The sequence below is a fragment of the Saccostrea cucullata genome, unplaced genomic scaffold (assembly GCF_032062105.1).
Source record: "Saccostrea cucullata isolate Sc308-1 unplaced genomic scaffold, CSIRO_AGI_Scuc_v1 ctg2372, whole genome shotgun sequence".
Lineage (NCBI taxonomy): Eukaryota > Metazoa > Mollusca > Bivalvia > Ostreida > Ostreidae > Saccostrea > Saccostrea cuccullata.
The window spans coordinates 182,628-208,045 of NW_026928602.1; the positions used below are offsets into that span (position 1 = coordinate 182,628).

The 25,418-nt window shown below is 34.4% G+C and overlaps 2 long non-coding RNA genes across 2 annotated transcripts; one reads left to right on the forward strand and one right to left on the reverse strand.

Annotated features, from left to right (window-relative positions):
• Positions 1–230: 230 nt before the first annotated feature.
• On the reverse strand, positions 231–1,249 carry LOC134278128 (uncharacterized). The gene is made up of 3 exons (XR_009994385.1): positions 1,174–1,249; positions 686–789; positions 231–515 (listed from the first exon to the last, which is right to left on the reverse strand). It is a non-coding gene; the product is annotated as an uncharacterized LOC134278128 (long non-coding RNA).
• A 14,652-nt stretch (positions 1,250–15,901) lies between these two features.
• Positions 15,902–22,525, forward strand: LOC134278129 (uncharacterized). Its single transcript, XR_009994386.1, has 4 exons — positions 15,902–15,999; positions 22,092–22,147; positions 22,244–22,352; positions 22,478–22,525. It is a non-coding gene; the product is annotated as an uncharacterized LOC134278129 (long non-coding RNA).
• Positions 22,526–25,418: the final 2,893 nt, after the last annotated feature.

Sequence of the window (25,418 nt, forward strand, 5' to 3'; positions counted from 1 at the left end):
TTGAGCTAGACGCCGCGAATAAATATTCGCGTCTTTTCTTTGTAGTGTTCTTTTAAATAGGTGTGATTGCTTCAATGAAATAAAAAAAATAGAACGTTCGTATCGCCTATATCTTATTTCGAGGTTTAGTAAGGCTGTTTAAAGTTAATTCTACGTTTAACGTCACATCTAAAGTTCAAAACCTACGAGGGAGGGAGGAAAAAAATAAACAAACAAAATTTTCAAACAATTGTGAATTTATTCAAATCAACCTATTCAGTACATTAAAAACATTACAATTAAGTAATAAGAGCATTTAATTGATATGACACCTAAGATTAATTTCCCTAGCAGAGTTTTTCCTTAGTATGTAAATCAGTTTGAGTCCTATTGTTAGCAAACAATGTAGTCTGAGACTGAATGTGCAGGAAAGTGGCTTTTAACTAGGCCTCAGTTGTCCTTTGGATTTATATTGCCACACGTCCATGGTACCCTGGAGGCAAATGCTTCTTCTTGTGGGAAAAGTTGATCAATATCTACAATCAAAATTATTGATGACAATATTTAAAAGTGTTCAATGTTGAAATATCCTCAAATTGAATTATGTCATATTTTTTCTTAGTACTAGATCTACTAGCATTAAGTTTTGAAAGTGTGCATACTAATATTTGGACCATAATGATAGTTGTTAGATTATCTTTAATACCTTGAATTCCACACAAAAGACAGGATTCTTCACATCTTGGAATACCCCAACCACTTTCCTTACTCTCCTTCACTTGAAAGGCCATATCTTCGGTAAGCTTCTCCCTGCTCAAATGGTAATGACAAGTATATTATCTTTCCCAAAAATTGTAGCTATTTGTAGGTACATAAATTATGAAGAAATCAATTACTTTACTCATTACTGTTCCTTTCGATTTTTACAGAAATATTTTTAATATGAAACATATTAGTAAGATTTAAATGATGCTTTTCACTGTATATAAATCTTGGTTTTTGACACAGTTTCCACTCAGTAAAAAAAGTTTTTCGATTCTCTCCAAAATACAATGAAAAGTTCAGCCAATAGAATCACGAACTGAGAGTCTGTCACTGTCAGTCTGTACATATGATTCGAAGACTGACAAAAAAAAATCAACAAACAAGACTTTGTCATTAATATAATCATAAAATAATCTATTTTTTACTTACATTTATGGTCCCAAACTCTTTAATTCTCTAGTTTTCATTAATAAGACACCAACTGCCTTAACTGCGGCTATCCAAGCACATTTTCTGTCACTACGGGAAGCAGAATTCAGTCGCTAATTGAAGAACCAAACCGGAACGGACATACGGAATTCCGAATTGTTTGTTTTTTTCAAAGACGAATTTCTCATAAACCTATGCGCGCGGGTGACGTTAAACGTAGTTTTAATTTTAAACAGCCTAAGTATATTTAACACATTGTACACATTACATATCGTATCTAGCCCAGTAACACTAAAGCAGTAAAACGGCGATTAAGTTTGAGTTTGACACAGAATTGCAACGTAACTACTACGCGACAATCCAAGTAGTCTTTTACATTACATTTATCCTTATGTTAGTTTTGTTTAAGCAAACGCTCGGCTGCCTCTATAAACCCCGACTTGCGTGATGGCGGAGTTGACAGAGACAACCGCCATTTTGGACACGCTTCAGACTTTCAAATGTTTATATCTAGAGTTTTGATTTACCAATATTTAAACAAATTATATATTTAGCCTTTTCAGAAGTGTCTCTATTAGTATTCCAAAAAGATATGAAAAATATTGAAAAACAAGAAAGTTAGAAAATACGATTTTTTTAATTCGCTTGTCGTAACGACCGGAAGTATTGACGATGAACGAAAGGTCGCGTCCTGGAAAGAGAATATCATGATCTATAATCCCTGAAAGTTTCACTTCGATATCATTTACCGTTCTTGAGATTATCCGTAGACAAAATGTCATTTTAAAATCAGGAAAAGTCCCGTAACTTGGCACCAAAAGGGAATTTCCAAAAAATCGCTCAGATAGATCAAGTTCATGTAACGGCACATCTTTTCTGAAAATTTCATGTAATTCTATCCAGTAGTCTTCGAGAAATCGCGTGCACAAAATTAGAAAGTCAAAAAAATAATAATAATAATAATAAGAAACAATAGAATAACTATAAGGTCTTCCGTGAAGACGGAAGACCTTAACTATAAGGTCTTCCGTGAAGACGGAAGACCTTAATAAGAAACAGTACAATAACTATAAGGTCTTCCGTGAAGACGAAAGACCTTAATAAGGTCTTCCGTGAAGACTGAAGACCTAAATAAGAAACAGTGGAATCACTATAAGGTCTTCCGTGAATACGGAAGACCTTAATAATAATAATAAGAAGAAACAGAGTAAAAACAATAGGTTCCCCAACTTCGTTTGGGGAACATAATAAAAGCTACACTGTTCTACTTTTCAAAACTGAATTTACATTTTTCTATTGCGATTTTACTTTTTATCGATACGTGTTTATAGTCTATTGTTTATGTTTTACGCCAATGCCAGTTTGACTACTGCATTAAACCCAAGAATTTTTCAATTCTTACATTGCATATCTGTGAAAAAATCATATGAATAGTTTCTTCAAAGTTTCCTCATTTTTTGAGTATAGGTTTTATGTCGAAACATTACTTCTATTTTTTGCAACAACGAGGAAAGTTGTAGACAACGCACGTTAAAAAAAATCAATTTCGGAGTTTGTTCTCGCAGTTATGTCAGAATAAACAATTAATTAAGACATAAAATATTTATATTTCATAATTGATTTACATATGACTAAATTTTGCAGAGTCTCGCGATTAAAATGGTACTTGATTTTTTGAAATCCGTTAATTCTAAGCGAAACTATTAATTTTTTTCAGCAACATGTCAGAAAAAAGAGGGCTTATCGGTCAGTATTGACCAAAACGAACGTGAAAGGGTTAATAATTAATTTTAGCTATGTGGTTTTGGATGAAATTATCTGAAATTTTTTGTTTGATAATGGGAAATTGTTTATAAATAATCATTTGTTTGTCCTGTTCAAACCAGATAATTTCAAATCCATTTTCACAAAAAATTTCTTAGATATTGATAACCCAGTTTTGAGAATGTCTGCTGAAATATAAAATTCACATTCATTGAACACAGATTTTCAACACATTTTCAGGATATAAACATTGTACAAATAGACTTGTTTTATTTGATTTCTAGAGATCAACTATAAGCATGCGCGTAGTGAACACTAGTGTGACATGTATTGTCTTAATCGAATACACTCTAGAGTCTTAACGATTCGTTTAACTGTATAATAAAGCATAGGGACAATAAATTTATATTTTCATTAGTTTTCCCTTTCACAAAGGAAAGCATTAAAGTAAGAACATGGTCGGTCATTCCACTCTCCGTTATAAAAAATGTCGATACAATCTATTTCTTGTTCTGGAACAAAGTGGTTGTCCGGGTTATCGCTGCTCCAGTTAGTCAATCCAATCGTCGTGTTTGAGTGTTCCCAGACGTAAACGCCCTCTGTCGCCCTGTCATTTCCCCCGGTCCATGTTGCACAATTGTAAGGATTGCTACAAGCTGACGAGAAACGAACTCATATCTTTTGCGTGAAAAGAAAAAAACACTTGCTGTGGCCTTCAACTCGACATTTAGATATATCGACGACGTATTGTCAATTAATAATGATAATTTCCATTCCTACGTCAACACGATATATCCTGGTGAGCTTGAGATAAAAGATACCACAGAGTCCGACACTTCTGCTTCATACTTGGGTATTTTACTTGAAAAAGACACAAATGGTAATCTAACAACCAAGCTATATGATAAACGTGATGACTTTAATTTTTCTATCGTCAACTTCCCTTACTTATGCAGCAATATACCTTCATCACCTGCATACGGAGTATTTATATCTCAGTTGATTCGATACGCAAGAGCATGCTCTACGTATGAACAATTTCTTAAACGAGGTAAATTATTGACAAGCAAGTTGATGAAACAAGAATATCAACAGTCTCGTTTAAAGTCATCATTTCGTAAATTCTATGGTCGATACAATGACCTTGTCAGCAAATACAATTTATCATTGAATGAAATGCTGACTGACGTTTTTCATACCAATTGTTAGTCTATTATTTATACACTGAATTGACCACGGATTTTTTCCGTTATTTCCTGATTATGACAACGAGCACACGGCGGGTGTGACCGGTCGGCAGGGGATGCTCACTCCTCCATGGCACCTGATCCCACCTCTGATGTTTCGGAGGTCCGTGTTTGCTCTGCTCTTATTTTGTATATTTGTTTAATGGACGTTGAGATTGAATACTGTTCGTTATTTCCATATCCTTCCATGAAGTAAGAATACCCCTTAATAAAACCTGTCTAATCCGACATGCACTGGGAGGCAAATTTTGTGTCGGAATATACAGGTGCCGGATTGTCAATGATAAAAACATGGAAAATAGTAAATTGGTAAGAAAGTCAAAGTTTGTCGGATTAGACAGTTTTTACGTATTTCATTGCTGATTTTGGAAAAAAATCTAATCGTTTGTTTAAATATAAATGAAATGTGAAGAAATCTTAGGTAACTGTAACTTTCTTACAAACAGCGTTTAAAATGTTTGTAGTAATCCAGGTGTTTTCTTCCAGGTCGTTTATTTCTACGAGGAAGGAGTTGCACCTAGAGCAAGATTGCTGTAAAAATATATAAAGGCTAAGGTAATTGTATATTTTTATTTCAAATTCATTTTATTATGGCACAGCGAGAAAAGCATAAGTCTCAGATAGGCTCTACTGGTTAGTACTTTTAACAAGAGGCAAATGGGCCACATCGCTCACCTGAGCACCAATTAAGGGTAGGACTAGTATAAAATGGCTTTTTATTGTAAAGTTTAAATCCAAAAGTAGTCCCATGACCTATCATGGATTTGCTATTTTTTAGAAAATGATTGAGAAGAAGATTTTTAAAGAATTTTCCTATATATTTCTATGTAAAACTTTGATCAGCCATTTTGGCCCCGCCCTACCCCGGGGGGTCATGATTTGAACAAAATTGAATCTACACTACCTGAACATGCTTCCATATAAATATGATGAATAATGGCTTTGTCATTATTGAGAAGAAGATTTTTAAAGAATTTTCATATATATCTCTATGTAAAACCTTGGTCGGCCATTTTGGCCCCACCCTACCCCCCGGGGTCATGATTTGAACAAACTTGAATCTACACTACCTGAGCATGCTTCCATATAAATATGATGAATTATGGCTTTGTCATTCTTGAGAAGAAGATTTTTAAAGAATTTTCCTATATATTTCTATGTGAAACCTTGGTCGGCCATTTTCGCTCCGCCCTACCCCCAGGGGTCATGATTTGAACAAAATTGAATCTACACTACCTGAGCATGCTTCCATATAAATATGATGAATTATGGCTTTGTCATTCTTGAGAAGAAGATTTTTAAAGAATTTTCCTATATATTTCTATGTGAAACCTTGGTCGGCCATTTTCGCCCCGCCCTACCCCCGGGGGTCATGATTTGAACAAAATTGAATCTACACTACCTGAGCATGCTTCCATATAAATATGATGAATTATGGCTTTGTCATTCTTGAGAAGAAGATTTTTGAAGAATTTTCCTATATATTTCTATGTAAAACTTTGGTCGGCCATTTTGGCTCCGCCCTTACCCGGGGGGTCATGATTTGAACAAATTTGAATCTACACTACCTGAGGATATTTCCCCATAAGTTTCATCTTTCTTGGCACAGTGGTTCTTGAGAAGAAGATTTTTAAAATATACCACTAAATTTTCATTAATTCCCAATTATCTCCCCTTGAATAAGGGCGTGGCCCTTCATTTGAACAAACTTGAATCCCCTTCACCCAAGGATACTTTGTGGCAAGTTTGGTTGAAATTGGCCCAGCGGTTCTTGAGAAGTCGAAAATGTGAAAAGTTTACAGGCAGACAGACGGACGCCGGACAAAATGTGATCAGAAAAGCTCACTTGAGCCTTCGGCTCAGGTGAGCTAATAAAAGGAGAGAAAATAGCAATAGGGTTTGAAATACTTAGTAATCATGGCAGCATCGTTCATTGAAATTAAATACCAATATACAAAATTATGTATCTTAATGTAGTCTACTTTTGTGCCAAGCTATAATGAAATCAGACCAAAACTGTCCTAGCGTATAGGTTTAAATTAATCAATGATCACAGAAAGACGGAAGCATTTCTATCTAATAAGCTCTTCCGTTCTCCGACCAGGTGAGCTAAATAAATTGCAACAAAATATATTACTAGATTTGATTCTTATCGTAGAATGAAGAATAACCAAATATAATAGTTAATCAACTTGGTTCCGATTGGATCCTTCGTACAGTAATAACATATGCCCAATAATACACAAGTAAAACATCGGCCTCTTAAAGTACATGTAACTTCTCGGATTGTTGAAGCTGATGATCGTATTTGACAAAAAATAATTTTGAATGTGATACAGTGATTTCTAACACTATCCGTAAGTTGAGAAAGACTGTCCACAAAATGAATAGGGTTGCAGGATAATTATTTCACAGAGTTTCAAAATGTCGAAATGTCTTTTTGAAGGCCACGGCAAGTGTTTTCTTCTTTACATGTTATAAATTTTGGACAAATTCTATTTCATATGATTACAAGACTATGCCTGCTTAAAACGGGGTGCAATTTGTACCCATGGAAATTCCAATACATTATTTTAAGAATACCTGGTCTCCAAAAACCACATATATATTGTCAATCAGAAACTCGGGCATCTTGTTAATGTCAATATTAGAGTACTTGTGTTCAATAAGAATGTTTTTAAGAAAATAATTTTATTGTCGCTGTCAATGATATCAAAAAGCCTGGGCTTTTATTTATGGATAAAATACTCCCAATTTTCCTTATTTAATAATCTACCATTTGGAATTCAATTCAAGACAGAACATTGTACATTCGGCATAATGATTGTTCAAATCATTTGATTGTAACTGCTGTATTCAATCTCATGCCCCAGAAATTTTGCCAAATAAAGACTTTTTTTCGACTCCCCGGCCTAAGAGCGGTAATAAAGTAAAAACTACAAGATACTCGTGATAAAACGTATTAATTCTCGAATAGGATGTTTGTTGTTTACTTCTCTCTCAAGAATTTTTCACTAATATTGACGCAAGAACATAAAATGGACCAATAAATCGAGCAAACTATTTTAGGACAGCGCCACGCAAGGGTACAGGAGGATAGGTTTTTTTTTTGCAATGAAAACGTTTGACAGACGGTATTGAGCTGCTTTTAAAATGTGCATTTTAAATTGTTCTAGTCCGATGAGCCCTGATGGCACAGGGACATGCAAAAAAATTCATGTAAATCAAGCCTATTTTCACTTTACAGGAACCGCAAATGCTTCCAGGCCCTTGCTGATGACCTATGCAACCAACCACAAAAATTGCAGAACAACATTTGTTCATATCATTTAACACCGAGAGATAATGGCTTAACCATCTCGCGATCGTTTTCTAGCTATAATTAATCGGTTGAACCCACCCCGATTTCCTTGTGAAATACCTGAAGAGTGATTTTGATCTTTGTTTCGTATTTCTAGTCCATAACCCATATACAGTATTAGGGACAATTAAGTGTCATATTTCAATAAAATATACAAGGCCATCAATTGCCTCCAAATGCACCCATCAAAAAAATCTAGCTAAAAAATACCTGTATTATACATACAAACCAAAAATTTTTTATTTCTAATTTTTGACCGGTACTTAATCCGAAACTATCCTCTGCCACCAAGCGACACTTAGTATTTTAATGTTCTAAGTAACACAGTTACTGAGTCGGAATAATTGCACAAATAGCGGAAGTGTAGGGAATATTAACTGTGAAGTAGTCAAAGAAAAAAGTGATGAAAATTGCAAGAGGAACAAATTGAATCGATTTCTTTTTATTTCCAGAAAGTTCTGTGAAAATCTTTTAAATCGCTTCTCCTACAGTTTTGGTCTGATTTATTTAATATAACTTGGCACATAAGTAAACTACACTAAAATACATAATTTAGTAAATCGGTTTTTGATTTCGATGAACGGTGTAGCCATGACTACCAAAAATAGAAATTTCTGTGAAATTTATATAAAATGCTATTCTTCCTACAGTTTTAGTCTGATATGAATAGAATAGAACTTGGCACACAAGCAGAATACACTAAGATACATAGTTCTATTGATTGATGCCTGTTGCAAAGATTCAAATCAAGGTGCAACTTTCTCTTTGTTATACGTACAGACCAGTAGAGCTACAGTCTCATCAAAGAATTCTGGTTATATAGTATATATTTATATATTTACATGAAATAACAAACTACATGGCCAAGTTATTGCGTCCAAATTTCGAATACTGTAGATTTTTTTTAACTACTATTTAAAAAGCAATATTTTACCATGGCTTCTGCTTGAGTAAGTTTTGTGCTGTTTAGACTATAACATCTGCCTGTGTCGCCGTTACATGTCCACTCTATGTCACACTCTAGAATGATTTACATTTCAAACATAACAAACTTCGACAATGTGTTTTTTTTAAAACGCCCTCAGGCTCTTATACAGGAATACTGCATAATCAATCATGTTGAAGAATGTATCTAGATTTATTTACCTTTATTTGGTAAGAAGTACATCCATCCAATCTCATTTTGGTTCATTCTCGAAGATTCGCATTGTGTTAGCCTTCTACATAACTTCTGTCCGCGATGAAAACCAAAACAGACACAATCCGTCTTACAGGATACAGCACATTCAGTCAGCGATTCTGTGTTCTCCACAGATATAAGGTCATCATTTCCAAGTTTATCCTCGCATCCGGGGATAATGAAATAAAGGGCAGAATTTGACAATGACGAACATACACCACAGCAAAACTCAATTAAACAAATGGTACAAAGCTGTATTTTGAATAAGTATGACATTTAACCTGTCTTAATCCGACTGATTTTAAGGAGGTCAGATATAGAAGTAGCTCAATTAAATGGCAATTCGCGATTGTTTGTGAAGAGCAGTATTTATCACATTTACCTGGTGTCCCTTTCGATTTTAATCTAAATATTTAATAAAGGCCTATGCTAGCACTAACGAATAACGTGCTCGTATGATGCAGTATTTAGAAAGGTTGCTCAAAAAGTAGGGATGTTATCCTTGCGTCGCTGCTTTGCATTCCACTGTCGGACGTGGAGATCGTTCTTCTCATGGGATAGTAAAATCGGTGTCGCATGGTTTAATTCTCTTGTGTTTTAATGCTGAATATCGAAAAATCTGCTTTGAATATTATAAACTTTGTATGAAGGTGAAATTTTTCAACTTTTTCTTACAAGTATTCAAGAGAAAGAGAACTTCTTTTTACAACGAGGATTGTTCGAAAAGTTCGTGTTCTTCTATCATATCTTTTTTATTTGACATCATATGTTATCCAAATTTGGAAAAAATACTTTAAAAATAAATTCAAATTACTTGTATTAATTTTTTTCTAAATATCATGATTTATTCAAAACTTATCAAGATTTAAAATATGCAAAAATCGGGTCGCGGAGCAGATCAAAATTTAGTAAGTTCCAAGCAATACACAAAATAATGCCTGTAGTCATTTCCCTGTAAAATGGAGCAAAAACGAAAAACAAACTAAATACTCAATTTAAGAACTGTTACATTGATTCGTATTTCAAATTATGGGGTTAATATTATGCCTCGTTGAAAAGAAATCAACTTGAGAAAATAGGTGGTCTTTATTTAAATCGGCAAATTAAAAAATCTATGACGTTTTAGAACGTCACGGAGTAGCAGAAAACTATGCAATTTTGTGTTCAACTCAAGGAAAATCCCGAATAAACTCTTTAAATCCTGGAGGAATAAAAAAAATATGCCACAAGCGTGTTTTGCATATGTGGTCAAATAGTTCATGCAGTATTTTAGTGACAGACTCCTTATCGGATGAGGACAATCTGAAGAAATGGTTTAACTGAAAGAATCAGAACAAAAACTTTAAAAAGTTGAAACGTCAAGGAAAGACAAATGCGCTTCACGGTTGCTTATCCTGTGAAGGTAAAGATAAGTAATAACAGAAAAATGCCTTTACGAAGGAAATTATACATGGAGAACAATTGTTAAAAAAATAAATATCAAGTTTTAGAAAAAGGTTTGTAATGGGTGTGTATTGGATATTAAATACTGTGCGAAATGTATAAGGATAGTATTTTTAGAAATTCTCAACGCTATGTTTTGACATTACATTGTCGTTAAATGTGCGCCGCGAGTATAAAGCATATTGATTTTAAAATGAACTAAATGGATTTTTGTTCGAATGGAATGAACATACACACATTAACAAAACAAATAATTTTAACATATTATGTTGTGCCTTTTAAAAAATTTCTAGTGAGTTATATAACGAAGATTGACATCATCCACGAACTTATTGAACAGCCCTCGTATACTGATATATTTCCATTTAATTATATATAAAGTTCAATACTATAAGTAAACACAATATGAATAATTCTAATCGTTAAGATCTAAGCTCACAATAGCTTTAATTGCTAATCATTGCCATAAACTTACCTGGTCTTATTCAATCAAAAATCGATATAAACAGCTAAAAGTTATCATTCAATACTGGATCTATTCAATACTGTGCCTATCTCATGAAACAGAAAATATTGCTTATACAAAAATGAAGAAGAGCTCTTGCTCGTCAATTATACTGTACCATTTTGAAATATTCTTCTTATGTCCCCCTTTGAAGAAAAAATGGCATACTGCATTGCTGCTGTATGTCTGTCTGTCAATCGGTCAGCCATCACTTTCCGTTTATTTTCTTCCTACAGGTTGCACATATTGAGATAAATTTGGTATACAGATTTATCATAACTAGGTCAATTTTTAGCCGGGCGCATTGCTCGAAGAGCAGTAGCCGTCTTTTGCTACGATGTTCATCCGGAAATGCTGCTTCATCACCGCTTAATCAAATTTACGAGTTAGAATATAGTACGTTTGCGCAATCACATTTGAGACAATACGAACACTGCATTCAACTTTCAAAGTTATCTTAAATTGTCAGAAAATAATTATCATAATATATTTTCTACTGTCTCTTTGATTTAATTGTTTGTTTAAAATATGAGAAATGTTTTGAGTTGTTTTGAACATATTTTTTTATTGAATGTAATCAAATGGATCGGAAACAAGTTCTTACAACTTACGAGTTCCTCTCCTTAAGGTAGGTCCGTACTTTCAGAATTTTCTGTCAAACTGTTTATTTTTCAATTTAAAAATCTTGAATAAGTAATAATCTAACTAAAACACCCATAAAAAACATATCTTTGCAGGTTAATTTACATGCAACATGTCTCGGAGTATATACCTCTTAAAATTCAACAGCCAAAATTCAACATATAGAAGTGTAACATATTATTTTATTTAGCTATGTACCAATTCACATCCAATTATTGTTAAAACTCACGAAAATCATAAATATTCATTTGTCAAGAAAATATTTGAAATTTCTATTTGAAAACACTAAAAAATTGATGTTGATTCTGTCAAAATCTTTAGAGAAAAAGCTCAAAATATCTTTATTTTAAATATTCCTCAAAATCTTATATGTTTATATGCTATTTTTTCTTGACAGTTATTTAGAATTATATGCCATTAACAGCTTGAGGTATTGAATTTTAAATATTCCTATTTTGTATTTCGTATGTAAACTTAAGATAACAGTAAGTAGGATTATTTACCTTTCATCGAAGGTCAACTTAAGCAAGAATATATATTTCTTTAACTATGAGGTTTAATTATTTAAAACTTTCCATTAGTATATAAGCATTTGAATCCCAGATTCTGAAGTGCAATAATGAATGATTGCTTCTAGGTTTTCCAAAGATGAACCTTCAGTCTTTGGTGGAGACCTGGCAAGAAATTACTCCTGAGGACAACTTCATCCTTAGGACGTCGTAAGTTAATCAAAAGTTTCAAACCTAATTGCTTCTGATAAAATGATTTAGAAGTTTCCTTTGTATGTATTACCGGTATATTTTTCAAACACAGATATGATACCACTACCCATGGAGACATTCCATCAGAGAACTTTCTGTTTGTTCACCAGACCACCTGGCAGAGACGTCTCTTAAGCTTGTATGGGAGAGACATTTGCATCATGGATGCCACTTATAAGACCTCAAAGTATGACCTTCCTCTTTTTTTCATTTGTGTGCAAACTAATGTTGGGCATTCCATTTGTGGTTCTTTTGTTGTTGCAACGGAAACAAAAACGTCTATTCAGAAGGGCTTAAAAAAATGAAAGAAACATAGGTAATCAGAGATTACAGAGCTCACCTCAACGAATGTTGTCTTTAAATAAGGCAAAGTCACACAATTAACCAACAAAAAGTGTACATTCCAAAAATGAAAATATTCATGCAATTGTGATTTGATACTTTGAAATAGACCTATATAAAAAATTCAAACTAGTTCTTCATGAGAATGTAATTAAAATCCAGCATCTGAAGCAAATTTGAGAGTTTTCATCCCTTGATGCATCATTTGTGCAAGTCTGGTTTACACAATGTTATATAAGCCTTATAGCTTTTTGGTAATAGACCTGCACCCATAACTTTTACCTGGTCCATTATCTGAAAAATGTATGTTGAATTCAGCATCCGAAGCAAGTCCATTAGTGTGCATCCTAAGATGTATCGTCCATGCAAGTTTGGTCATTAAAGAACTCATAGTTACTTGGAAATGAAATCTGCACCAAAAACTTTAACCTGTTTACATCAAGCAGAAAATGTAGGTCAGATTCAGCATCTGAAGCAAGCCTGGTAGTATGCATCTTTAGACGTATCATCCATGCAAGTTAAGTCATTATAGGGCTCATAGTATATTAGAAATGAGACCTGCACCAAAACCTTTAACCTGTTTACTCAACCGGAAAACGTAGGTCAGATTCAGCATCCGAAGCAAGCCTGGTAGTATGCATCCTTAGATGTATCATCCACGCAAGTTTGGTCAACATAGGGCTTATAGTTACTTGGAAATGAAACCTGCACCAAAAACTTTAACCTGTTTACTCAACCGGAAAATGTAGGTCAGATTCAACATCCGAAGCAAGCCTGGTAGTATGCATCCTTAGATGTATCATCCATGCAAGTTTGGTCAACATAGGGCTTATAGTTACTTGGAAATGAAATCTGCACCAAAAACTTTAACCTGTTCACTCAACCGGAAAATCTAGGTCAGATTCAGCATCCGAAGCAAACCTGGTAGTATGCATCCTTAGATGCATTATCCATGCAAGTTTGGTCATTATAGTGCTCATAGTTACTTGGAAATGAGACCTTCACCAAAAATTTAACCTGTTCACTCAACCGGAAAATGTAGGTCAGATTCAGCATCCGAAGCAAGCCCGGTAGTGTGCATCCTTAGATGTATCATCCATGCAAGTTTGGTCAACATAGGGTTTATAATTCCTTGGAAATGAGACCTACACCAAAAAGTGCACCAAAAATGTTAACCTGCTCCAAAAACATTAACCTGGTCATTCCTCTGCTGAAATTGCAGCATCTGAAACTTTGACTGGTACAATGAAACACACTAGAAGCATCTTCCATGCATGTCTAATCAATATAGGACACAGAAGTACTTAAAAAGAAAACTGCTCCAAAAAACTTAACCTGGGACGCCGACACCGACACCGACACCGAGGGTATTACATAAGCTCCCCCAACTTCGTTGAGGTGAGCTAAAAAGTGAGCTAGCTCACGTACCCCACGCTCCCCCCAAAACTTGACGGTGAAACACATAACGAAAGGCACAGCTAGTGCACTTTAAATACATAGTATAGATCAAAGAAGGCAATAATTGCAAAAAAAAATCTTCACATCAAAATGTCTTGCATATGAGGACATTTAAATGTGGAATGAAGTTTCTAGATAAATAATGGAATCAAAATTTCTTGGCATTATACAAATCCAAACATTAATTTGAAGTGGTTGGGGGTGGGGGGGTGAGAAATTTTCTTGAATAAAAGGCAAAACTCTTTGGGATAAAATAATGGAATATGTCCAAAATATCTGCATAGGTTGACGAAACTATGTACAACAGTTTAAGAGGAGTGGTGCTGACAACTGTTCATCTGTATATTCAAAATATGGCCAAAAAGTCTAAGTTGGAAAGTGTGGAAATTCCCGGAAAAATAAAGAAATCGGAATTTCCTGGTAATATGCACATCTACATATTGTGTCCTAAATATCTGCAAAGTTTAACGAAATTCTGTGCAGTGGTTTATGAGGAGTTGCGCTGACAAACTGTTCATCTCTATATAAAAGGTATGGCCAAAAACCTAAGTTTTTAGTGCTGGAAGTCCCGGAAAAAATAATGGAATCAGAATTTCCTGGTAATATGCATATCTACATATTGTGTCCTAAATATCTGCAAAGTTTAACCAAATTCTGTGCAGCGGTTTATGAGGAGTTGCGCTGACAAACTTTTTATCTCTATGTAAAAGGTATGGCCAAAAACGTAAGTTTTTAGTGCAAAAAGTCCCAGAAAAAATAAAAGAATCGGAATTTCCTGGTAATATGCACATCTACATATTGTGTCCCAAATAACTGCAAAGTTTAATGAAATTCTATGCAGCAGTTTATGAGGAGTTGCGCTGACAAACTGTTCATCTCTATATTCAAGGTATGGCCAAAAACCTAAGTATTTAGTGCGGAAATTTCCGGAAAAAATGATGGAATCAGAATTTCCTGGTAATATGCACATCTACATATTGTGTCCTAAATACCTGCAAAGTTTGACGAAATTCTGTGCAGCGGTTAATGAGGAGTTGCGCTGACAAACTGTTCATCTCTATATTCAAGGTATGGCCAAATGCCTAAGTTAAAAAGTGTGGAAATTCCCGGAAAAAATAAAGGAATCGGAATTTCCTGGTAGTATGCACATCTACACATTGTGTCCTAAATATCTGCAAAGTTTGACGAAATTCTGTGCAGCGGTTTATGAGGAGTTGCGCTGACAAACTGTTCATCTCTGTATTCAAGGTATGGCCAAATGCCTAAGTTAAAAAGTGCGGAAATTCCCGGAAAAAATAATGGAATCGGAATTTCCTGGTAATATGCACATCTACACATTGTGTCCTAAATATCTGCAAAGTTTGACGAAATTCTGTGCAGCGGTTTATGAGGAGTTGCGCTGACAAAAAAAGAGGACTGACTGACTGACTGACTGACTGACGGACGGGTCAAAAACATTATACCTCCCGTAACTAGTTGCGTGGGGTATAATTAAGGAATGGAATCCAGGATTGAATCCTAGCTAATTCATGACTGACTATGATGAAAGGGAAATCCAAGCAGTTGAGGAAGTATTTGAAGGTAAAAAAAAAAATATGTACCTTAGTATATTACTGTGATATTCTACAAATATATTTTGTCACATTGTAAACCAAATATTTTAATCACTGAAATCCTCTGATATTATGTTTAATTAATGGATTGCATTTTTAACAGACAGTACTGTATATCTCTGTTCTTTTCATCGAGAACAATCATGGACACGGTGGTTGAAACAGATAAAGCATGGTGTTGGTTCAAATCAGGGTGAGGTTATTGAATTGTAAGTGTATGTGATTATTGTATCCAGTAATTTGTGTCATATTTAATTGTGTGTGTGATTTCTCTTTTGCATATATTTTATTTAAATATTGTAATGCAAAATTCTAAAGAGAATGATTCATGGTAAAATTAATTGGAAAATGTGAATTGTTTTAATATTATTAATTTTTTTTTGATAATACTTTTAACAGAATGAGAGGAATAACAAAGAAGCTATAGACAGCCTTAAAGAAAGCATTCATTGGCTGAACAGTCAACAGCTGAGGAAGTGGTTTGACAAACAGTGGCTATCAGTTTCACATGTAAGATTTAAGTGAAAATTGTAGAAAATTGTAGATAACTTGAAGGGGAGGGGGGTTCACAGCCTTTAAAAAAAAATAAAAATTGAGCTCCAATTTTATGGAAAGCCAGAAAAATTTTACAAAACAAAATCATCAAGGAAAAAGGGAAAACAACAACAAAAACAAAAAATATTTTAAAAAAAAATTATGCCCTCAGATTAAAAGATTCCGAAAGTATATTGTTTTTGTCCAGTCTGTCTGTTTGCTCCTCTGTCTGTCTGTTGTTAGCTTGAACTTGGGGTTTGACCTACTTTTACCAAAAATAACATACTGTAACCTTGGCCAAAATTTTTAACAATTAAGTTGAAGCTAAGCCTTTCATCCTTCACATTAATATTCATTGTGATAAAACCTTTCAACTGGTATAAATATTTTTGACCTTGACTTAAGAGTTTGACAAACTTGTAAAAAAAACTTCTAAGGTGTATTCCTTGTAACAAGACCTCCTTTTGAGTGCCAATACTTTTGACCTCGACATTTCTAGTTTGACATGTATTTGAGAGAATTCAACCCTTGTCATATGCTGCTATGGGGGCCATCAGTGTTTCACAAATACTAGTGGTGTTTCGATTATCGCCGAATCTATCGCTGAAATCGAAGTCGGAGGTATGGAAATACTTTGGATTTTACAGAAAGGCAGCCGGTCCGCTGACGAAACAAAACTTAGACATGTCAAGAGCCGTTTGCAAACTCTGCAGGCGAACGTACGCCAATAAAGGTACTATATCGACTTTACGCTCTGTCGTCCTTGGTAAGAAGTTTGGGAAAACGCTATATAGTTAGTACTAGTTACTAGTTAGTAGTTACCTTGTTATTGTAATTGCCAAATTTCATTTTAATAAGTTGTGATACATTGAACAGTAAAAAAATAAACATTTTATAGAGTCATATATCCTTTATTTCACATATGTTTCAAAATAAATATGGAGACCGATTAATTCGATTAATCACTAAAATTGGACTCCGATTATTAACCGATAATCGGTTTCAGATATTTTCCGATTATACAACACAAACAAATACATCTTGTTTTTTCATAAGAGGTTTGCTTCTTTGTTCATGCATGTACATGTGTAAGCTATACTCACCAGGATCCATTTTTCTAATGAAAATGGGGAAGCTAGCAGCAAAGTCATTTTTATACTAAATCTTTAAATCTTTTATAGATCTTGTATGAGTAATTTTTTGCCTCCCCCCTCAGTAGGGATGGTTTGGACCCCATTGTCCTTCCTTCTGGATTCACACACTAAAATATCTAAAGAAGGGTATGCAGTCTTCATAGAGAAGCAAGACAAGATGAGGATTGGGTATGATTTTTGTTCTGAAATGTAATTCCTTTATATATACAAAAATGTTTCACTTGCTAATGTTAATCTAGACTTATTTTAAATTCCTTAATAATCAAAAATCTCTTGCAGATCGGGTGTGAGAAATGAGACAAGTTCTTTCACCATGGGTGTATAGGAGTGTCTAATTTTGTTTGTGGAATGTGTTCCTCGCTTGACCAACGTTCTGTGAATCTGGAGTCTAATCTGAGAAAAGATCCTCGGAAGGTAAATTACTTTACCCAGTGCATAATATAGCTTTAAGTGTTGAGGTAAAAGTTTGTGTCTGTGTAAAAGTAATGATTTTGCTTATTTTGCATCATTCATCACCTGATATATTTTATTTTAGAAGAAGAAAAGAATTTCTTTTTTATATAGTGATTTAAGGGGAAGGTAGCCAAATTAAGATACATTCTGCATGGCATTTAATTCAGTTTTGAAAATTTAGAATTAGTTGTTCAGAATGTATTTTCCAATGATTTTGCATGGTGTTACTTTTGACCATGCACTCCCATGACCTCCCTTATTGCTTTATTTTGTATTTTGCTTACTTTTAAAGAAACCATTTAAGATATTTTTATTTAAGCATGCACTTACTGTAAACCAACTTTTATTCGCATGTGAGAAATATTCGTGTGTTCCATGACCTACTTTTATTCGCGAATAAATAATGTGAACCAATAATTTTGATAAGTATTCAAAGAGAATGTTTTCTCGGTCACGAAAATTAATTGTAACTGATTGATTCTAAACTAACGAATCGCAAATAAAAAATGACACGAATAGTAGTTGGTTACAGTATACATAATTTGTTGAGAAATTATAATCTATATCCAGTTTTTTATCCCCTCGCGCAACTAGTTGCGGAGGGGATATAGCATCGCGAATGTGCGTATGTGTGTGTGTGTGTTAGTGTGTTCGTTACATCTTGTGGGCAAGATTGACAGAAAACCTTTGCATTAACCATTCTCAGCGTTTACGTACTTGTGTGGCAGTATAAAAGGACGAAGCCTATTTATTTTCAAGTTCATTGTTGAAATATTTCTTCAGATATCGCGTTTTTACTGCCCGAAACCCTAACATTTTATGTACGAGCTGACAATAATCATTTGTTGGCAAGATTGGCAGAGAACTTTTGCATTCTCGGCGTTTACATACTAGTGTGACAGTATAAAAGGACGAAGCCTATTCATTTTCAAGTTCATTGTTGAAATATTTCTTCAGATATCGCGTTTTTACTGCCTCGAAACCCTAACATTTTATGTGCGAGTTGCAATTGACAATAATCATTTGTGGGCAAGATTGACAGAGAACTTTTGCATTAACCACCCTCAGCGTTTACATACTTGTGTGGCAGCATAAAAAGATGAAGCCTATTCATTTTCAAGTTCATTGTTGAAATATTTCTTCAGATATCGCGTTTTCACTGTCTCGAAACCCTGACATTTTATGTAGGTACGAGTTGACAATAATCATTTCTGCAAGGGAACCAGTTAAAGTCTGCGGGAACCAGATTAAAAGACTTCGATGAACGTCGTAGTTTTAAGATCAAATTCCAACAGGTGTCTGGGAATTTGGGGTGCGCATTATTCCTGAAAGCTGTAAATACAATCCACAAGTTCAGTTAACCTCTCGATGTACATTGTTATTTTTCACTACGAAAAAAATGCACATTGCCTGGAACCGTGAGATATACTTAGGTAGGTAAATAATTATAATCACTAAAACATACATATAGCATACGTGATATGTTTCTGCTAGCCATAAGGGAAACTGCCCAATTACGTATGTACATTAGGCCCTCCCCCCCTCCCCTTGATGCTATGCAATTTGATTTTTGTTAAAAAGACATCCTCCACCCCCGATAATTTTGTTTAAAAATAAATAGTGCTGAAAAACAATTTAATATATTATAAACTTTACATGTACTATCCCAAATTAAGTATCCATGTTATCCCCCATCCCCTTAGCCTAGACGCTTTGCTCTTTGCATTTGGTAAAAAAAAAATGGATCATCAACAACATCCCACTAATAATTTTGTCAAAAGTTAGGGAGTTGATTCTAATGTTGCGGGTTTGAATCCCTTTGTGGGACGTGGAGACCGTTTAAACCAAGGGCCCATGTCCCAATAGATGGCATAAAAAGATTCCTCACTGCTCAATGGTCGTTAGTTCCTATTATAGAAAAGAATGTGCAGCCCTCCACCGGCAAGCCTTCATATGAGCAAAAAATTCTGAGCGGAACATTAAACAAAATACATTGTACTATCAATATGTAACATATGTATGAAGTATTGCTATTACCACTAAAGTTCCTGTCGCGAGGGGATGCTCCGCTTGGCGGTGCCCTTGTTAGAATTCAATTTAAAGAAATTGTTCAAGATATTTTCATCAAACGTCATACACTAATACAATTTTTCATATTCCATTACTAATATATTCTCGGTAAGGTTGATAAAACTGGGTATATTATGTTTTTCTCCTTAAATGATTCTTTTTTTATAATGTGCAAGTCATTTGGAAAATGTGCTATCCAACTTAAATATTTATAACTAAGTATTTACTTTAATGAAAATTTAATTTTCTGTAAATAAATCATTTAAAGGCTATTCTTCATGAAAACAAAATACTTGAAGAGTAATTTTTTTTTTGTAAACTGCCGTCAATCACTCCTTATATTGATAATTTCATTTCATAAAAGATATAGTAATATAAGGGAAGGTTGTTGCATTACGATGCAGGTTAATTATTTGTAGATCTAAATGTATATTTTTGTATTTTGAATTAGTCTGAGAAATTCAAAATTGTTTCCTTTATTGAAGATTTTGAGGATATCGTTTTTGGTCTGACAATCTGTCTGTTTGTCTGTCAGCTAAAACTTTAACCTTGGCCTTAAATTCTGATTGGATGGTACTACAGATAATTAGAAAATTTCTTGGAATTTTTTTTAAATTCCATGTACCTTACTTTTCATTTTTCAGTATAAAGTACTGTATGAGTATGTATATTTTGAGTAGCTTTGCTTTGTCGAAAGTATTTTAAAGAGCAAAGTTTAACCTCTATTTAATGCATTTTATCCTTAATTAATTTTTCGAATCCTGGGATATCTATAGTGTTTAGTTCCCTAAATTAGAGATAAAAAGGTTTTACAGTATATGATACATTTGTTAATTTATATCTATGTTAATATCTGTTTAAATATATTAATTTGGGGAGGTGGGTACAACGCACAGAAATGCCACCCTTGTGAATACTTGTTTATGTTGCAGTTGCAACAAATGAACACAAAGAGGAGTGATATGCCTTTTACTCCTAAGTCAGAAATATATGGTATGAAATTTTTTTTTTTATGAACTTAAATACTCCTTCCACTCATACGTGTTTGAATACCCGGAGAAAAAATACTGTCCAAGAGTTATGTGTATAAGAGTTTTCATTAATACTTATAATAAGGACCAGAAACTCATAAGAATTGCGGCCAGTATTGATGTATATGACATAAATCAAGACGTAAGGCAGATATATAGTTTACAAAACTGCATGGATTGCTCTAGATAGACGCCCATTTCATTGATAGTCATACATGTAATTAGTACATTTTTGAATCAGCTTTAGGTATGTAATATGATAATGGTTTAATTTTAGAAGCATGAGTTTGTCTCTTACAAAACGTATATTTATGTCTATACACATGTAGTGTAGTCTATATTACAGGTACAACACTGATATTTTAATGTCATTAAAATCTATTAGGTGAAATATTGTTACATGTACAAGTATCCGTTTTGCACTTTGCTATGTTTTGGTTAGCCCTCAGTTAAACATTTGGACATCTTTGGCTGTTGAACTGTTCGGACATTTTTAATATTTACGTGTAGCTATAAATATAGCTGGATTATGATTTCATAAATACAATACATACAATAAATTTGTACTATATAAATTGAATATTTCAGGTATGGAAAATCAGAAGACACTGTAAAAGATAATGTTGAGTTAGTAATTAGAGTAAATCAATTAAATGATTGTGTCTATATATTTCATATGTAATATTTGTATCAATATAGTCTTCAACATGTTCATTAACATGGGTTTTCTATACCTTAATACTTTAAAAGAGTAATTATTGTATTAATTTATGAAACAATTTAATACTTTCTAAGCATTAAATTTATCCATATTATCATTGAAAGAAATACTATTTCCATTGCATTTGGAACAGAAGACACAAGGCTGTTGGGAGCAAAGTCAACGAACTAGAAAACAATGTAGATGCTGAGAACAGCTATGATAATGTTGAGAAAATGGAAGATGACATCATCATTGAGAACAGAGATGAGGAAGTTGAAAATGAGGCTGTATCAAGCCAGAACAGTGAGCGATCAATATTTCATATCAAAGTTTTTAATGAAGTTTTCTTGTAATTTTTTTTAGTGATTGTTAGTACACAGTGTAAATACTAAATTTCTTTTCCCTTCAGAAATACAAACATATTTCATAAACAGCCATGTGAGTAGAACCCGGGAACAGAATATTATTTGTAACATTATTATCATAATTTATAAAATGTAAACAACAAATACCAGGTAGATTAGGTTTTCAAGAAATTATCACATTATCTTGTTGTTCATATATTCCTCAAATCTTAAGTAATCTTTCTTTTTCAAATTTTGGTTTCTGTTGTAAAGAAAAGTAAATGTATTCATTTTATTTCCATTTAATCTGCAGGTGAACAGTGTTGTTGCACATTTGGAAGAGATTATGAACTGCACTATACAAGACTAGTTTAGTTAAAATACTTAATGCTTCGGTTCATTACTATACCATTTTTTTAAAATCAAGTTTGAATGTCCAATCATCTTGAATGTTTAATTTTACAGTGAAGAAGTTGATCATGCACGGCATCATCAGTTCATAAAAAATCCTTATTTGATGTACAAGGAGTTCACAAAAAAGTTCTGTTTTGGGAAGAAATTTATAAGCACAAGGGTAAGTATACATTTATATTATTTTGTGGGACTTGGGATTTAATCTGTCTCTTCTTTAAATTGCTCTATCTGCTTTTGTCTTTTGTTATGCCTTGTTCATGAGTCACATTGTTACATCTTTTGAAGGTTATGGAGCATCTACAAACAGTGCTCACAAAAAAAATGGGTGACAGCCCAGTACATAGGTAATTTGAGTAGTTTCTCCTTTAGTTATTTATGTGTTGATTTCCATGTACATTTGCCTTTAATTGCACTGTAGTCATAAAATAACTTTCAGATCCATCTTCACAAGATACAGATCATTTGAAAACCTCAAAAATCAACACCTGGAAAATTACCTGAGAGAAAGCATGTTGTATATTTTTTTTCTTTTCCATAAAATTTGAGCTTCTATGTACATGTAATTTTCACCCAATTGGCATGGGTCATCTGTGGGAAAAATTAAAAAGGGATCAGTTTAGATTAACTCATATCACTTTGAGTACAACAATGTGTTGAAGCATCATTTGAAGGTGTGATGAGCATGATATGTAGATAATAACATTTGAAAGTAAATCTGTATGCTTTCTGTTATACAATATATATACATGGAAATTGAACTTTGTTTTATAATGTGATCTTATTTCTATTTCTTTCAAACTCATTTAAATTTTCTTATTTGTTTGCATTTTTATAATTTCAGAATGGGAGTGCATTACATGAACCTGGTTTTGATTAAAGAGTCCATAGTATATCTCAAATGTAAGAGATGTGGTTTACCATACGAAGAAGCAGATGAAAGATGCACTCTTAAAGAGCGTTCAGTACATGATGCAATTTCTGAACATTATACACGAATTTCATGATTTTTTCAACTCTGATTACCCACGAAACTTTTATAATATCAACTTCATCAAATAAGAATTCATAATAAAATCTTAGAGTACTACAGGACAGGTACAGGACTCTTACCTGTCCTGTAGTACTCGGTAGACCGTATCAATAGCCTAGGGTACTAGTCTCTTACCTGTCCAGTAGTACTCTGTACACCCTATCGATAGCCAAGGGTACTGGACTCTTACCTGTCCTGTAGTACTCGGTAGACTGTATCAATAGCCTAGGGTACTGGTCTCTTACCAGTTCTGTAGTACTCAGTAGACCATATCAATAACCTAGAGTACTGATCTCTTATCTGTAATGTAGCACTCAGTAGACCGCATCAATAGCCTAGGGTACCGGACTCCTAGCTGTCTTGTAGTACTCAGCAGATCGTATCAATAGCCTAGAATACTGGACTCTTAACTGTGTTGTAGTACTTGGTAGACCATATCAACAGCCTGGGGTACTGATCTCTTATATGTCCTTTAATACTCGGTAGACTGTATCAATAGCCTAGGGTACTGGACTCCTACCTGTCTTGTAGTACTCGGTAGACTGTATCAATAGCCTAGGGTACTGTACTCTTACCTGTCCTGTAGTACTCTCTAGACCTTATCAATAGCCTAGGGTACTGTCCTTATTAAATGAAACCTAATTTCCCGACGAGGAGAGCTTTGGAACCCTTGCCTATCCTGTAGCACTCGGTAGACCGTATCAGTAGCCTAGAGTACTGGACTCTTATATGTCTTGTAGTACTCGGTAGACCGTATCAATAGCCTAAGGTACTGGACTTTAAACTGTTTTGTAGTACTCGGTAGACTGTATCAGTCTAGGGTACTGGACTCTTTCTAGTCCTGTAGTACTCGGTAGACCGTATCAATAGCCTAGGGTACTGCACTCTTACTTGTCATGTAGTACTCGGTAGACCATATCAATAACCTACGGTACTCATCTCTTATATGTAATGTAGCACTCAGCAGACCGCATCAATAGCCTAGGGTACCGGACACCTAGCTATCTTGTAGTACTCAGTAGATCGTATCAATAGCCTAGGGTACTGGACTCTAAACTGTAGTACTCGGTAGACCATATCAATAGCCTGAGGTACTGATCTCTTATATGTCCTTTAGTACTCAGTAGGCCGTATCAATAGCCTAGGGTACTGGTCTCGCACCTGTCCTGTAGTACTCGGTAGACTGTATCAATAGCCTAGGGTACTGGACTCTTACCTGTCTTGTAGTACTCGGTAGACTGTATCAATAGCTTAAGGTACTGTACTCTTACCTGTCCTGTAGTACTCTGTAGACCTTATCAATAGCCTAGGGTACTGTCCTTATGAAATGAAACCTAATTTCTCGACGAGGAGAGCTTTGGAAACCTTGCCTATCCTGTAGCACTCGGCAGACCGTATCAATAGCCTAGAGTACTGGACTCTTATATGTCTTGTAGTACTCGGTAGACCGTATCAATAGCCTAAGGCACTGGACTTTAAACTGTTTTGTAGTACTCGGTAGACTGTATCAGCCTAGGGTACTGGACTCTTACTTGTCCTGTAGTACTCGGTAGACCGTATCAATAGCCTAGGGTGCTGGAATCTTACCTGACCTGTAGTACTCGGTAGACCGTATAAATTGCCTAGGGTACTGGACTCTTACCTGACCTGTAGTACTCGCTTGACCGTATCAATAGCCTAGGGTACTGGACTCTTATATGTCTTGTAGTACTCAGTTGATTGTATCAATAGCCTAAGGTACTTGACTCTTATATGTCTTGTAGTACTCAGTAGACCGTATCAATAGCCTAGGGTACTGGACTCTTATATGTCTTGTAGTACTCGGTAGACTGTATCAATAACCCAGGGTACTGGACTCTTACCTGTCCTGTAGTACTCGGTAGACTGTATCAATAGCCTAGGATACTGGACTCTTCTATGTCTTGTAGTACTCAGTAGACTGTATCAATAGCCTAGGGTACTGGTCTCTTATATGACTTGCAGTATTCAGTAGACCGTATCAATAGCCCAGGGTACTGGACTCTTACCTGTCCTGTAGTACTCAGTAGATCGTATCAGTAGCCTAGGGTACTAGTCTCTTATCTGTCCTGTAGTACTCAGTAGACCGTATCAATAGCCTAGGGTACTGGACTGTTACCTGTCCTGTAGTGCTTGGTAGACCGTATCAAAAGCCTAGGGTACTGGTCTCTTATATGA